This window comes from Cupressus sempervirens, chromosome 6, assembly GCF_028749045.1.
Source record: "Cupressus sempervirens isolate cs-2001-9-10 chromosome 6, ASM2874904v1, whole genome shotgun sequence".
Lineage (NCBI taxonomy): Eukaryota > Viridiplantae > Streptophyta > Pinopsida > Cupressales > Cupressaceae > Cupressus > Cupressus sempervirens.
Window position 1 is genome coordinate 73334705 of NC_143123.1, and position 18506 is coordinate 73353210.

Below are 18506 nucleotides of genomic sequence, written 5' to 3' on the forward strand. Positions count from 1 at the left end.
AAAGACCTATAACACCATGTTGTTCCAACTTTGAAACAAGATAGATGTTAACTGAAAGAACCCAAAATAAGATGCAACTGGATTTGTTTTCTTCCACAATTACAAAATATCAAAAGTACATTTTTCTTGTACTCTCTCTTTAAAGTAGCAGAATCTATATTCTCAATGCGAGATGATCCCAATGTTGCATAGTAATCAGGGCTATCAAGCAGTCGCATCACCTCTTCTTGTGCTAAATTTGAAATTGATTCAACTTGGCCATCAGTTGATGACCTTGTATTCTTTTGTCAAAGCTTTCACCAGGTGATTTGTCAATGATCCAACCCTATCATCAAAAGAATAAGGTTGCTTGTTAATTTATTTAGTTTGATCACTAGAAGTTTGCCCTTTGCTCTCATTCATACTTTCCTTAAAGAAATAAAGTAAAATTTCACTTGATATGGAAGTCATGTTCACACATAAAACCAAGCCAAGCCATCAAACATGAACTTTAGCATAATAGATGGAGTAGATAGTTATGATTAGAATCGTTGGGTGTGGGTTTCTAGAAGCTAGAAAAATACATGCTTATCAAAATTATTGTTATATCAAAGATAGAATAAATCTATTTGGCAACTCCAATACCCTTCTTCAAGAAGTGAATATATTGATAAAGGATACAAACAAGAGAAACTAGGAATCGCAACTCCAAACTACAAAATAAGTACTCATGTACAACACAAAAGAATGGTTAAATTTAAGTCTTAGGTGGGAAACTACCTCCAATCAAAATATATACCCGTATGATCAAGAAGCTCCCATGCATCCACAACATCAATGTTCCCAAAGTAAACATAATCAATATCTGATATATATTGCCAAGAACAAAAGGTGCTACACAAGTTATCACCTAAGCCATTGAATCAAATGTCAATAAAAAACATGTTCACAAATTTGTTCAAGTTAAAAACCTCCATTGTAATGTTAAATTCATTGTTGGTAGATAGATGCATATACTTGGTATATTTTAGTCAATTTATATTTGAGAAACCAAATGTATACTTGGTAATCACAAGTTCCATGGAATTTATATTTGGTTTCCTAATATTTGCCCTAAAATGTTGCATTGACTACATTTTCCATTGCACTTGGATTTCCTCTAATGTAAACGTTAAATAATGGGATACTTTGAGGTGTTTTGCCTTCTACGGTAGCTCTCACCAATCCTTTCAACATTTAAGAATTGGTTAAATAGGGCATTAAACAATGTGGCTTTTTCAAAGAAATATATTTTTTAACATTATTTTTGGTAAAGTACTTCTCGCATTAACTTAAGTCTTTTTTTTTCATTTTATATTTTATATATATATTTTTTAAAATGGCACTTATTCTAGCTATTTAATTATTTATACAAATTATTAAAAACTTGAGAATCATAATTACAAAAAAAATATTTAAAAAAGGTTATAAGTTATAATTTCTTTGAAATTTATGTTAAATTATTAAAGTTTATAATTTAAATTTTATAATTTGAACTTATTGATTACTTTGGTAGATTTTAAAATTAGCTACAATTGTAATTAAAATTAATATTGCAGACTTTTAAAATTTTATTTTATAATTATGTTATTCTAATATTTAATATATAATGGATATTTTTATAAATTATTTATTTTTCAAAAATACAAAATACATATAAATATCTAACAAAATTTTAAGCGACTATATTACAATTATAATCTTAATTAAAAATTATTTGAACAATATAATTGTTTGAATTAATTTAATTATATATTTTCCACATTTCTCCCTCTCTTTCTAGATCTTGGCATATTTTTATCTTTCTATCTCTCCCTTTCTCTATCGATATATTTATATCTCTACTTCTCCCCATAATTTCTCTATTTTATGTCCTTGTATCTCTAATGTTATCTATCCATTTCCTTCTTCTCACCCTATTTCTTAGTCCAACCCTCTTTGTTATAGATCTTCATCCATTTCCCCTATACCTCTATCTCAAGCTTGTGATTCCTTGTTGTTTCAGTAGAATTGAAAATGGATTTAGAAAAAGGTTAATCCTCTGATTTTTTCTTCCATGATCATCAATTAAATCTCCTCTCTTTTCATCAAATATCTCTTCTTTAGAAATAGTATTGTGAAGAGTAAGAAGCTCTTTATTAATTATGTTCAGATGGAGTTTCATCCTAATTTATCTTAGATGGCAAGCACCCCCACAACCACACTCATATGATCCTCCCATGACCATTATAGTAGGTGTGTTTCCTTTCCATGCATTATATGGACTACACTTTTCAGTACATGTGTATTAAGCACACAATCATATCTAAATAAAAGGAAAAAAAATCTCTTACAAGCATTAAATCTCTTTCCATCAAATAGTGATGAAATAGTTGTATTCAAGGGAGGAAAATAATATATAATCTACTACCTTTACTTTAACTTTCTTGCTAAAGGACTCCAATGCTGGACAAAAGCACAATAATTCTACTCATTCCAAGCTTTTCCATTCTTAACAACAAAGGAAGGGTCCAGTTTAGACAAACTCCTTATTTTGTCAACTGTGACACTCTCAATCTCCATTCTTAATATTCAAACATTTTGTACATGTTTATGAGCTACAAATCATATAAATGGTAGCATCAACCAAAAATCTATGTTTCTAAAATCAATCCTATTAACAATATTTTTAATTGGAAATTATACATTAGATTTTTCAATTCAACTTTGAAGACGATAATAAACAAAATATATCATCTAGTTTGACAACTTCCCATGTAATGGAAATCACCATCTTAGCATGGGGACATGTTGATTTGACGTGGACACGATCTCATTAACTATTGAAGGTGGTTAGATTATATTTTTCTCTTTGTTTGTGTATTTCTCTAGGACGCACAAACTTAATTTAGCTATAAACTAGATTTATCATTTTCCATCTTGACAAATTTTGAAACAACTAAAAATTTGTTTTAGTGTGTAGTTTGATGTATACAATGTAGTAGATTTTTTTTTCACTTTTCTTGTCTTCTTCCTATTTAGGTGCTCTTTTACTTTATTTGTCCTAAATGTTTTAGCTTTAACTAAACCTTTATAGGTTTTGAAAATGTCTTAATTTTCACTACATAAAGTTTTTTTATATTGTTCTTTTGATTTTCTAGTCTTTACTTCTTCTTTTTTATAGTAAGAGGTCAAAGTCAAGATAGATTTTTATTATGTGTTGCAATTAATTATTATTATTTATTGAGCTCAAGCATACTCAAACCCAAGATAAGAGGCTCACAATTTACCTTTGTGTTGTAGACTCTTTTCTAAATTTCTAATCTTTATTAGTTTTTGATAAAGTAATTTTATTATCGTTTGAACTTTGTTCTTCACTTGTATCATGAAAGATGTCCATTACTTTCTTAGTTCGATATTGTCAATATACCTTGTTTTATTTTTTGATATTTTAATTGAAGAAAATGTTAGTTTTTGTTGTTTATTTATTTTGATTACATAGTGCTATAACAATAAAAAATTTAACATTAAAATTTTTCAATATAGTCTACTCTTATTTCCAATATTTTATTTCAGATAAATTTAAATTTCTTTTTCTTTTGAAATTTATTTTGAAATAGTATTTTTCAAACTATAAAAGTTTTACATTACTATTTTCATCTATCCTTATCTGTAAAAACATTACACTACGGTTGGGTGAAGATTTCTTCAATGTTTTTAAATTACATTTTGGGTTTGATTGGCTTCAATTTTAAACATGCTCCAATTTTTTCATCAAATTGATATTTCTCTACAAAATCTACCACATTAAAGGAAGGAATTTTAGTGTTTGTGCCCCTTGTTGTTTGTGTTTCTATATTATTAATTTATCTATAGAATCTAACTAGTGATTAAGCTTCACACTTTTAATCAAACATATTTTTATTATCAGTAATGGGGCTAAGTCTAGATTAATTATTATTATGTGGTGTGTTCAACTCAAACCAAAGACCAATATTTTATAAAATTAGATACAAAATATATAACTTAACTAATTTATAAAGACATTTATCACCTATCTTATTAAGAAGCAACAAGGAGGATTTTTTGGGAAATGTTTATCATGACCTAATGTTTAACTATGAATTAACTACGAAATAATAATAAATAATGTAAGGATTTAATATTTAAAAATATATAGTTTAATTGTATAATATTTTAATATTTTAAAACAACAATAAATAATTTAAGGGTTTGATATTTCTAAATATATAATTTGATTGTATAGTATAAATAAGTGGTAAACATTTAATCTTCATTTTATTTAGAATTTGGTCTGGAAGTACAATTTTGATTTATGTGTGAAAAAAATGGGAAGAATATATTTTGGTATTTCTTTTATTAAAAACTAAAGATTGAAAGTTAACTGTTTTGTAAATGGTCTTTACATCAATCTTATTTTTAGTGATGTTTGAGACATTCTACTTAGCAAGATTTGAGGTTCATTTTGAGTTAGTCAACTTCATCATCATATTAAGAACCCTTCAATTTTAGATTGGAAAATAAAAATAAAATTTTATATGTAAGAATTTCAAAAAAATAAAGAGTCCTTCAATTTTGGATTTGAAACAAGAAATTATTTTTTAGATGTAAATAAATAAAATATACATTTAAATAAATAAATATCTAAAATAAAAATAATCAGTAAAATAATTATTTAGGAAGGAAAGTTTGAATAATAGCATAGATGTCAAAATTAACAAAGGGAAGCCATATTGTTAGTAAGCCTTCAAAATTTTGGGCAATCTTAAGATTTATTACTAAGGCAAACTTAATCCCACTTGGAAAGGTACAAAGGAGATTTAGCAAGGAAGGAGTTTGTAGAAGCGATGATGGAAAAGGCAAGAGAAACTATGTGGAGGAAGAAAGCAACAAACCAACCTCCAACACTAATAAGATTCGATCATACATAATGGTTGGCTCCTTTTGAAAAGAGAGAAAATTGGAATGACAAATTCAATGAGTGTAAAAATGATAGAAATCCTAGTTTGTCCTTCATTAGAAATTGGCACAAGGAATTAGTAACAAGAAGCAAACAAATATGGAGGGAGAACATGAATTGTGGGTCATGCAAAACAAAAACAAAAGCAAAGCATTCATCATCTCTTCCAAAATAGAGCTAGTTTGGGAGCATTTCAAAGATTGTGGTTCTTTTACCTAATGGACAATAATGGATTTTATAATGGACATAATCATTAAATGATGAGACAATCAATTTGACGACCATGTAAGTGACAAATCTCTTTCTAATGGGTGTGATTTGATTGACTTCATACATAACTACCTCAAGAGGAAGATTTTTTTTTTAAATGTTATTTTTTTGTTTTTGTACTAAATGGATTAGACACCAAATTATGACTTAATCAATCATTAACCTAAGAGATTACTAAGATAGATTTGGTTAAAAAATAGTGCCTCAAATATTAGGATCTTTAAGCACCAGAAAAAATTAAGGAAACCCTATGATCCATTACAAGCATTAAATAAATTTTATTTTTTGAGAAACCAACTTTATAACCTAGAAAGAGTTGTGGATCTTGATTCCAATTTGCATTTATTAGATAATCTTGAGATTATGGACTCAAAAAATGGATTTGGTAAAAATGGGGTAAATGTTTCCTCGAGAAAGGTCATATTGTGAATTATTCAAAAAATGCAAAAGGAATGAATACTTTGTAAGAGTTTTTTAATTGATGATTTTATTAATGATGTTAGAAAGAGAGCATTATGCATAGCCTATATTGGTAGTCATTGATGTCAACATACACATGTTGACTTATGTTGTGATTGTTGGTGATTATTAGGTTCTTCCTTCATGTTTGTGCACGTGTTTCTCTTTAGCTATGTATATGGTTTTGTAGTTTGGATAATATATTTCTAATTACTCAATAACCTATAATCAAGGTTGTACATGGTATAGTTGTATAAAACAAGAGATAAAAGGTTTGGAACTTCAATCTATTAATTCTTATGTTTCTCTTAGTATGGAACAATTCATCAAATTGTTTACATTTCATCAAGTACTTATTTTTGGTTTTGCATTTTTTGTGGTAAGACCAAGCATTGCATGAAATGTGTAGTTTCTAGTTGTATTTAATTTTGCTATATCTTGGTTGACCTAGTTGGGTGAAATGTATGAAGTATTCAGAGGAAGAATGTAAAGAATTTTGGAGCTAATTTATTCATTGAAGCATATGTGGTGACTTTAAGGCAAATGAAGTTTGTTGTGGTTTTCAATTTGTGGTCTGGTCCAAAAACATATTGTGTTGGCTTTTGGCATGAAATGTTGGAAAGCGGTATTGTTCCTAACGTAGTGTGTGGATCTCACCATGGTTTATGTATGTCTAAATTCAATTGGAAAGTTAATTGTTTCTTTAGCCAGTGTTCTGCAATTTAAATGGTTATGGAAATTGTTATAGTAATTGTGAATATGGCATCAATCTATGTACAACATGTTCATAGTCCCTCTCTATCCTAAAGTGGATCATGCTTCTTGATTTAGGTATGGGTTATACATTTAATGTTTATCTCTTATCTCGATGGATTTATGTTACGTGGGACATATGCATTTAATATTTATCTATTTGGTTGGGTTTAGTTTATGCTTTGGTTTGGATGCTTCTGTCATGGGCCCTTATTGCATTTTGTTATTACCTTAGTCAACTTGTAACTTAAATTGTAATATTATTTTGAATGGTCGACCTTGTTGTAATCTCCAATGATCTATATTGTATATAAGTACATTTTGTGCTTTAGCAAAATATGAGTGAGAATAAGTGGATTATGAATGAACTAATGAAGATTTACAATTAGGAGATTAGTGTTCACTAATAGTGGAAAAAGAGAGAGGTAGTAATAGTGTGTTGTTGAGGTTGAAAAATGTCATGCAAACTATTTGCATGATCAAGAGAACCCATCTTTATCCTTTGTAGATATTTTTATGTACCTTATCCCTAGAACAGTGAGTCTTGACTATATAAGATCCAGATCATTTTTGTATCTTGCTACTTTGGTACTAAGCCTTTCTTTGCAAGTCTGGAGTAGTGAGTTCCTATCTATATTCATTGTTGTATTGGCAGTGAGCCTCTGGTATCAAGTATCAAGTATGAGCTCCTAACATTTTTTCTAATTAGACCATATACATAAGTAAATTATCTTTGTGTTTTTCCTAGTCTAGTTTTTCTTATAAAATCTTAGTGTCCATGTGTTGTTGGTTCTTCATCTAGAATTAATTCCATCCTTAATGTCTCATGTACTAAATATTGAATTTTGATAGTTTATTTTGGTTTATATGTTCATTCACCCCCATCCCAAAAATAGAATAGAATAAAAATGTAAAAGTTTAGTGTATAATCAACATTCTTCTAAGTGATCTTTAAAGCTGAATAGATGGCTTATAAGAAAGATGATGAAGGAACTCGTATGGATGGATAACTATAAACTTGATGCAAGACCATCCTAGTTGTAAGGGAAATCTTGAATCACCCAAAAATATTTCTAGATTGTCTTTTTTAATAAGAGTTATCTTAGTGTAGAGTTGCTACTTTTGGAACCTCACTATTTTTAGTAAGTTGATCATTTGAGCTTGGAATATTCTAATTTCTTCCTTGGATGTTCATTTCAGATATATTATGCTACCAATAAAGTTTCATTGCAAAATCAAGTATATTTGTGAAGTTATTAAAAAAATGATATTGGTAGTAGGGTATAAAAACTTTGAACTCAATTCTAAAGGATTTACAAGATTTGAAAAGGGGTTAAACCTTGGCTAATTAGAGCTTGTGTGGTTTAAGTGGTCTAGAGAACTCTATGGCATTTTTGAAATGTGGTTTTAATAGCCAATCTAAGCAACTAGTGGGGAGTTATGGTCTCCAAAAGTTGTGCCACCTAAAATGGGCACATATGAAGTCCCTTCAAAATTTATTTTGTGTTCTTAAATTTGTTTGGCCCTACTCCAATGTAATAGAATATGAATAATAATATTCTAGGTTTGGTCAGCCTCAAAGTTTGGGATTAAAATTTGTAGAACCTTCTTGGGTGGTTAAAATTTGTCTATATAATGAAGGTTCATAGAGTTGTCTAGGACACTTTTGGGGATGTATATGGTGTCTTTGGATGAAAGGGTATAATAAGGAAAATTCCCATGTGGCTTTGCATGTTATATTTCTCAAGTTTGTGATTCCATACTTTGTTATAATAAGAAGTTGATTTCCTGCTCTTGCAATTTGTTGTTATTTCTCCATTTATATCGTGTGTTTGTGTTATTAACTTGGGGAGTACCCTTCATCAAAACTACTTGCAATGATCTTGAAAATCTTGAATGTGAAAAAAGACAATTGAAAGAAAATATCAAAGAAGCAAACGAGTACATCATAAAGTGGAAGGACCAAATCAAGAAATTCAAAGAAAGATATAAGAAGGTCAATGAAGAATTAAATCAATAAAATGAGCTAATTATTGACTTGAAGGTACAAGTTGAGGGAGATTGTTGATCATCTGATTGAGAAGATCATTGTTGAGAAAGATGATTGGAAGAAGGAGATTGTTGAAGAAGACTCTATGTTTCAATCATTGTTTTGTCATTGATGTCAAACCTGTTATTTTTTGTTAAGACAATTGCTTATACGATTCAATTACTAACACTTAGTTGATTGAAGAAGAGGATTTGATTAATAAGAGGTAACAATAACACCTAGAGGAAAGGTTGAGTTATGATTTTATAATGAAGTACAAGGATCAGTTAAGACAGTGATGACATGATGTATTGATAATCTACTTAAGGTTACAAAGGTTGGTTACACTAAGAAAGTTTAGAAGAACAAGTTACTCAAAGTTTATCTGCCAAGCTTGAATGAGTGGATAGTAGGTGCCGAGAAAAGTTAGTACAAGCCAAGTAGAAAATTAGTTGGAGCTGAGTAAAAGTTCATTCTAGTGTATGTCGAGCAAAACAGTTGATGTTAAGTAAATTTTAGTTGATGCTGAGCATCAATAAACTTTAGTAGGTGCCGAGTAATTTCACAATAGATGTCGAGCAACATAGTGTGTGTCAAGTGTTAGAAGATTGATAATGTCAAGCTACTGCATTATTTGAAAGATCAAAGATTCACTAAATTTAAGCCAACAAGTTTGTTTTCTTGAATTTTGTGAACAAGGTGGAAAATAAGGTTGATGAGCTAGTGGCACAAAATTTGAGGTAAACCATTTTTAGGCTAATTCAAATGGATTCTAGAAGGAATTTCTAGAAGAGATATGAGATATGGGGTAGATACATTGTATCCTACCTAATTCATCCAAACCCTAAATTTGGAAGATGGAAAATGAGTGGGAAAATATCTTAATTTCCTACTTATAGGAATGTCTAGTCATGAAGCAAAGTTGTCATGTGTGAGAACCTAAGGTAGACAAGGAGTTAAGGTTTTGCTTCATTAAGTGACCTAAGAGAAGAGTCTAAAATGACATGTTAAACAAGAAGGCTTAGGGAGATGAATGCTTGAAAGGTGAGCAAGCTATCTGAGTTACAAAGTATGAAGGCCAAACATAATTGAGGACTAAATAGAGATCTGTAATCTGCAAGAGAAGTTGTAAGTTGTATCAAATCAAAGCTCTACTGTTACTCTCTAACAATTGTATTAGTCTAGGATAAATCCTTTGGATTAAGGTTGACCTAACAGTGATATGTAAGTTCTTTAACCAGACAGCATTCCAAGTGAATGGCCAAAAGTCCTCTAACAAGGCTCACTTCTAATAGGGTGATTGAAATCCCTTAACTGGGTCACATTTAACAATGTGTATTATAACCTTGAACGGGGTTGGCCTTTCACAGGACATCACTTCAAAAGAGTGAAAAGGAGTAGCATGTTACTGGTGGTTTTTTCCAAATTGGGTTTCCACGTAAATCATTGTGTCAAGTGTGTTGATGAATCTATTATGTTTCATAGTTTACACTTTTGCAAGTTGATTTGACAATAATCTACAAGTTTTAGTCATTACGTAATCTTATTGATGCATGCATGAGTATGAATGTTTTATGGGTTCACTAACTTGTGAATTTTTTTATTTATACATCTAGACCTTGGATAACTGATTCACTCAATAGAGATAACTTTCTTGCATGGAAAATTTTGATGAAGCTACACCTTGGAGGACTTGGAGATCATGCACAATCTACCATTTATGTGGAACAAGTTGATCTAGTTGGAGTCCTAACTGTTGAAGATATGAAGAAGAAGAAAAAACACAATCATGTGATGTTGGAGATTGCCTTTGCCCTAAGCTATGCTGAATTTGATGATATCAAAGGTCTTGATAGTGCAAAGAAAATGTGGGATGCCCTAGCCACCATCTATAGAGGAGACAAAAATGTTCAAAGAGCCAAATCTGAGATTCTTAGAGGTAAGTTTGATGATATGAGAATGGAAGAAGGTGAGAATATTTCTCAATATGTTGCTAGAATAAAAGAAGTTGTTAGTGCAATAAAAGGAGCTACTCGTCAGTTAGATGGTGATATTGTGTTAAGCAAAGTCTTGATAACTCTACTGCCTATTTATGCTATTAGAGTTTCTACAATTCAAGAACTAAGACATATTCCAGGAAATAATCTAACCCTCGAAGGTTTGGTAGGTAGACTCATTGCTTTTGAGCTATCTAACTTTGATAATTATAAACCTAAGAGTCTTGAATCTGCTTTCAAAACTAAGCTATTATTGAAAGATTTTGATGAGGTGAAACAAAAGAAGAAGAGAAAGATAAAATATGTGTCTACTGACAGTGATGCAGACGAGGAAGATGTTGAACAATTGGAAGCACTACTGGCAAAAAGATTTCACAAAGGTAAAGTAAGTTCAAAGGTAAATTTCCCATCATTTATTTCAATTGCAATGAGGTTGGTCATATTGCTACAAGATGTACACAGAAGAAGAACTACAAAAATAGTGACAAGTACAAGATCAAAAGAGAAGATGATATCAAAGATTACAAAGATAAAGGGAAGAAGTCATGTTATATTGCTGAAGAGGAAACAAGGGATGATTCTGATGAACATGATGATCAAGTAGTGTATGTTGCAATGAAGATGAATTTGATGAAGATGAGGCAACTACACTTGTGACTTGTGAACAAAAATGATAGATGGATCATTGACAGTGGATGCTCACATCATATGACTGGAGACAAAAGTAAGTTCATTGCCCTAAATTTTTATGATGGAAATAGTGTAAGATTTGGTAATGATGCACCATGTTTGATAAAAGGAAAAGGTTCTATCAAACTTACAGATAAGATTTCATGTGACAATGCTTACTATGTTGAAGGACTAAACTATAAATAGTTAAGTGTGTGACAACTGCACAATTTGGGATGCAAGGTTGAGTTTGAAAACAAGATTGCTAAGATATATGACACAAATGAAAAATTGATTGGAAAAGGGGATCAAACTAGAAGTAATCCATTCTATCTTGATATAGAGGATTCTACTTGTCTTGTTGTAAAATTTGATGATGTATGGTTATGGCATAAAAGGTTATGTCATGTTAATTTTGATAACTTAGTTAGTATCAGTAACATGAAGAAAGTTAGAGGTTTTCCTAAGTTGAAGAAGCATGATAATGTAATGTGCAAACAATGTCAGTTAGGAAAAATGACAAAGTCAAGTTTTAAAACTCATACCTCTAAAAAAATACAAGAGATTGTTCATACTGACTTGTGTGGACCAATTGAAGTGCAAAGCTACAAGGGAGATAAGTACATAATGCTACTTCTTGATGACTATTCTAGGATGATGACAGTCATGTCTTTAAAACATAAATTTAATGCTTTTCAAATGTTTAAATGGTACTTGACAAGAGTTGAAAAGGAAATAGGTAAAAGTTTGAAATGTTTGAGATCTGATAGAGGAGGAGAATTCACATCAAGAGAATTTGAGATGTTTTGTAAGGACAAAGGAATCAAAAGACAGACATCTGCCCCTAAACACCTCCACAAAATGGAATAGTTGAAAGGAGAAACAAATCTATAATCTAGAACACTCATGATGGAGAAGAATGTTGCTTTGAAATACTAGAGAGAAGTTGTAAGTACAGTTGTTTATACCTTGAACCATGTGCAAATCAAGAAAGGTACTCATTCAACACCTTTTGAACTATGGTATGGATACTCACCCAATGTAAAATACTTTAAGATATTTGGAAGCAAATGTTACATTCTTAAAGATGTTAAGAATGGAAAGCTTGATGCAAAAAGTGAAGAAGGTATATTCCTAAGATATTCCACAAGAAGTATATCTTATAAGTGTTTGAATACTAACACTAGCAAAATTGTGGAAAGTACAAATGTGAACTTTGATGAATATACAGAAGTACATGAGGCTGAACCTATATACTTTTATGAAGGAATGCCTGCTGAAGAAGATGTTGCAAATGAAGTTTCAAATCAATAAGTTACAATGACAACCAAGTCACACCCTATGAATGCCAAGTTGCAATCAGGAACCGAGCTACATTTAGATGCCGAGTTACAAAATGAAGAGGATGCACATTCTAATTCTAAGATTAATATGCATGAAAGAGATGTTGAATTACTTGACAGAGATATACATAGTGATTCTAAAGTTGAAAGACAAAATGAAGAAACAAGAACTGAGCCAAGTTTATCTAAGTATGTCAAGAGACATCATCTTGTTGCTCAAATCATTAGAGATAAAGATGCTATAACAATGACAAGAAATATATTGAGAAGTAAAACATGTTTGCTGAGCATGAAAGAACCCAAAATAGTAAAAGATGCATTAGAAGATGTTGACTGCTACAAAGTCATGGAAGAAGAGATTGAACAAATAAAGAAGAACAAAACATGGAGTTTAGTTCCTAGACTAGAGGATAAGAATGTGATTGGTACCAAGTGGGTATTCAAAAACAAGCTAGATGAGAATGGTGAAGTCACAAGAAACAAAACAAGATTAGTTTGTAAGGGATATGCACAAGAAGAAGGAATTGACTATAGAGATACATTTGCCCCTATTGCTAGATTGGAAGGAGTAAGAACTCTGCTTGCTTATGTTGCATACAAAGGTTTCAAAATTTATTAGATGGATGTTAAATCTACATTTCTGAATGGCATATTAAAGGAAGACATTTACATAGAACAACCAAAAGGTTTTGTTGATGATAAAAATGAGAACATGGTGTGTATATTGCACAAAGCTCTATATGGTTTGAAATAAGCACCAAGAGCATGGTATGAGAGACTTCATAATTATCTTGTGAAGATTAGATTTGAGAGGACTAATGATAACAACAATCTGTACACAAAGACAAAGAGATGCAAAAGTATTTTGTTATCTGAAACATTTGTTGTTGATATCATATTTGGAGGTCAAGATGCTTTATGTAAGGATTTTGCAAATCAGATGAAGCAAGAATTTGAAATTTCTATGTTTGGAGAGATCAAATTTTTTGTGGGTTTGCAAGTATATCAAATGAAATATGGTATATACATCACTCAATCAAAGTATGTTAAGGAGATACTGAAAACTTTTGGATTGGAGGATTCCAAACCAATAAGTACTCCTATGGTGACAAGACACAAGTTGTCAAAGAATGATGATTCTTTTGAAGTGAACCAAACATTGTACAAGTCTATGATTGGCAAATTGCAATATATAGTGTATAGCAGATTTGATATTGCATTATATATAGGGGTAGTTACAAGATTCTTTGTTAATCCCAAGAAGAATCATTTAATGGTTGTGAAGAGAATAATGAGATATTTTAAAGGAAGAAAAGATTTTGGTCTTTACTAGAAGAAGAATGAAAAATTTGAATTGAGAGCCTACACTAATGTTAATTGGGCTAGAAAAATTGATGACAAAAAGAGCACTAGTGGAGGAGCATTTTTCTACGAAAAAAGACTATTTATATGGACTAGTAAGAAACAAAGTTGTACTTCACAATCTACTATTGAAGTTGAATATGTTGATGCTGCTATAAATTGCACAAACATTGTATGGATCAAACAACTACTCAAAGGAATAAAGGAAAAAATCACAAAATTAGTGATACTTCATTGTGATAATACAAGTGCTATAAATATATCAAAGAATCCAGTGATGCACACAAAGACAAAGCACATTGCAATCAAGTATTATTATTACTTGAGAGAGTTAGTTCAAGATAAAGAGGTGAAGATGGAATATGTTAACACAAAGAAGCAAATTGCTGATAGCTTCACAAAACCATTACCTAAGGATGCTCAAGAGCATCTAAGAGGTAAATTAGGGGTCATACCCCTATCAAAGGCTATCTAAGTAGCAAGAGGAGTGCCCTACATCAAACAAGTTGATGTTTATATGTTACACATTGGTGCAGAGGATCTTACTTTAGGAGCTACCTAAATTAATCAAAGAGCTAACACTCCAAAATCAGCCACAAGCAAGGCGAGAGAGGGAGAAATTAAAGAAATTGCAAAAGCTTATATCTGCATGTTTAAGATGACATGTTTCTGGTATATGTCTTTGGAATTATTGTCAAAGAGGGAGAGTTTTACTGATCAAGTCAAAAGGAAGAAGACTATGTGCTAGTACAAATGTAGAGGGAGAATTTACTGATCAGAGGAAGGTATCAAGAGATTTTTGTCAAAGAGGGAGATATTCTACTGATCAAAGATGAGATAGATCAAGCCAATATCAATACGATTAATGAGGAAGAGAGAGATATCAAGGGATTTTTGATCAGAGAGACAGAGGGAGAAATCCTAATCTACCTAGTCAGGAGGAGATATAGTAAGAGGGAGTTATAAGAAAGAATCAATTTTGTAACCTAATCAGAAGATGAAAGTTTTTGATAGAGGGAGAAATATCAATACATTTTTCTTTTTGGTATTGTCTTACTATTTTAACCTAGTTAGTTTGGTTGATTTGGTTGATTAGTTTGGTTTGCCATCAATGACAAAGAGGGAGATTGTTGATATTTGATTGAAAAGATCATTTTTGAGAAAGATGATTGGAAGAAGGAGATTGTTGAAGAAGATTGTGTTTCAATCATTGTGTTTGTCGCTAATGTCAAACATGCAATTGTTGTTAAGACAATTGCTTATAAGATTCAAGTACTATCACTTAGTTAATTGATGAAGAGGATTCGATCAATAAGAGGTAACAATAACACCTTGAGGAAAGGTTGAGTTATGATTTTGTAATGAAGTACAATGATTAGTTAAGATAGTGATGACATGATGTAGTGATAATATATTTAAGGTTACAAAGTCTAGTTACACTTAGAAAGTTTAGAAGAACAAGTTACACAAATTTTGTCTGCCAAGCTTGACTGAGTGGATAGTAGGTGCCAAGCAAAGTTAGTACAAGTCAAGTAGAAAATTAGTTGGAGCCAAGTAAAAGTTCATTCTAGTGTATGTCAAGCAAAACAGTTGGTGTTGAGTAAAGTTTAGTTGATGCCGAGCGTCAGTAAACTTTAGTAGGTGTTGAGTAATTTCATAGTGGATGTTGAGCAATACAGTATGTGCCGAGTGTCAAAAGATTGATAATGACGAGCTACTGCATTACTTGAAAGATCGAAGGTTCACTGAATTTACGCTGACAAGTTTGTTTTCTTAAATTTTGTGAACTAGGTGGAAGATAAGGTTGATGAGTTGGTGGCACAAAATTTGAGGTAAATCGTTATTAGGTGAATTCAAATGTATTCTAGAAGGAATTTCTAAAAGAGATATGAGATATGGGGTAGATACATTATATCCTACTTAATCCATCCAAACCCTAAATTTGGAAATGGAAAATGAGTGGGAAAATATCTTAATTTCCTACTTATAGGAATATTTGGTCATGAAGCAAAGTTGTCATGTGCGAGAATCTAAGGGAGACAAGAGTCAAGGGTTTTGCTTCATCAAGTGACCTAAGAGAAGAGTCTACAATGGCATGCTAAGAAAGAAGGCTTAAGGAGATGAATGCTTGAAGGGTGAACATGCTATCAAAGCTACAAAGTATGAAGGCCAAGCAAAATTGAGGATTGAATAGAGATTTGTAATCTGCAAGAGAAGTTGTAAGTTGTATAAGATCAATCTCTAACAATTGTATCAGTCTAGGGTAAATCCTTTGGATTAAGGTTGACCTAACAGTCATTTGTAAATCCTTTAACCGAGTGTCATTTCAAGTGAATGGCCTAAAGTCCTCTAACAAGGCTCACTTCTAACAGGGTGATTGAAATCCATTAACGAGTCACATTTAACAATGTGTATTGTAACTTTTAATAGGGTTGGCCTTTCACAAGGCATCACTTCAGAAGAGTGAAAAGGAGTAGCATGTTACTGATGGTTTTTCCCAAATTGGGTTTCCATATAAATCATTATATCAAGTGTGTTGATGAATCTGTTATGTTTCATGCTTTACATTTTTGCAAGTTGATTTGACAGTAACCTACAAGTTTTAGTGATTGCATAATCTTATGGATGCATGCATGAGTATGAATGTTTTATGGGTTCACTAAGTTAATGCTCAAAGGTACCCTTATTTTAATGATTATTTTTAATTCCATTGATTTTGTCACAAGCCTCTAGAATGTAGAAGTCAAATGTCCAACACTTTACTTGGAATAGATTTGATCATAAAACCAATGAATGTAAAAATAAGTTTATGAATGGTTATAGAAGAAATGAAACTTTTTATGGATATTATCATGCGTGCAATGGGTTTCAGACCAAAATATAATCATTGCATATCAAGAATAAAGTAAAAGAAACATATGACAAAGAAAGAAAAATTGCTATATGGCTTTGTTTTGCAAAATTAGGAATATGAAGAAATATACTCTAGTAAGAATAAATAAACTTTCAAAAATGTTAATGTGGGAGAAATAAGGAGTGAGATGAAGAGGATTTGGAAGAAAAAGGGCATAGAGATTACAAAGGATGATTTTGGACCTAGCTCCAATTAAATAGTTTATTTTGGAAACTAATATGTATGCTTTGGATTAGGTGTAATGTTCACCCATAGTTTACTTTTCCGTTATATTTACCAAACTCTTTTATGCCTATTGCATGCATGTGTTAGTTTCAAGGATATTAGATTTATAATTATGACATTATTTCATGACTTAGATTATATGTATATCAATAAAGAATTACTTCGTTGATCATATTTTACATGTTGATTAATGATTATGATTACTAGCGCAATAATGATGCTTTAATGGTTCTTAGTTAGTAAACGTGGTTGGTTTCATGATGATATTAGATGATAAGTATTTTTCACAATGATGAGTTTTCATGTTTGAATATATTATCTGATTTAAAAAATGGGTTGAAACACAATATTTGGTGAGAATCAAGTACCTGCGATATCAATGTTCAATTTCTGGAAAAACTTGCAAAAACTTGAAAGAGATGCATGCAAACCAAAAGTCATCATATTATTCGAAAATGTAAGAATATATGCAATGATGGAACATAAAAATTCACCATAGCCATGATTTCAAAATGTATATGTGGCTATAATAAAAACAACAATATTTAACTAAGACTATTCAAAACTAGGTGTTTGTTTACCCTAACTTGTTGAGGTCATAAATTTTGACCTAGAGCTCGTAATTCAAAACTATTTACATCGTTTGAAAAAAGAATAAAAAATCTAATTTCAGTCCCTAAAATAATGAGTCTTTGGCTTCCCACTTTTAGGGACCAATGACTTGAAATTTTGAGCAAAAGACCTCTAAAAAAGCCAATTAAAAAGGCTTAGAATTTTAAAAAATATATATATATGAAAAAAGATTCAAACATATGATCTTTCTAAATAATCTGGATCAATATGCAATGATTTGTACTCAAGACTTACTATAGTACTTGTCTCATACTTGCATGTGTATGGTGTGCATATTTGTTTTACTTTTATGTTTGATGTGTCTGATGTGGTTAAGAGAGGGAGTCAAAGTTACCTACTAGTTAGGATCTACACGATGTACCGCTCCTTGACATTTCTTGTTAAGTTGAGAAGCTTTCTATAGGGTAGCATTCATCAATGTAAACATTTTGATAGTTTTAAAAAAATTGACATTCATTAGACTTTCTTTTGCTAAATAATGCTATTTTAAATTTAACAAATTATTTTAATATTCTATTTATTTCACAGCTTGACACATAGTGGTAGTCTGCACAACCATTTCAATATTTAAAGAAGGTGAGCTAATTGCAAATAAAATGTTGGTAAACTTGTCTGCAGTTTTAGAAAAGAAGTTTGCTAAATTTAGCGGCATTGTTGGCAGCTTGTTGGCATTTTTATCCAATGGGTGCATGAGCCACATTTATAGGAAATTTTCCATATGTTATTTAATGATTTTATATTTTATATATTTAAAAATATTCTTATCTTCACATAACATTAGCCCTTTTATAATACAATCAAATTTAAATCTTAGACACATGATGTATCAATTGCAAATCATGAAGATCAAAAAACACTGAAATCATTGTACAAA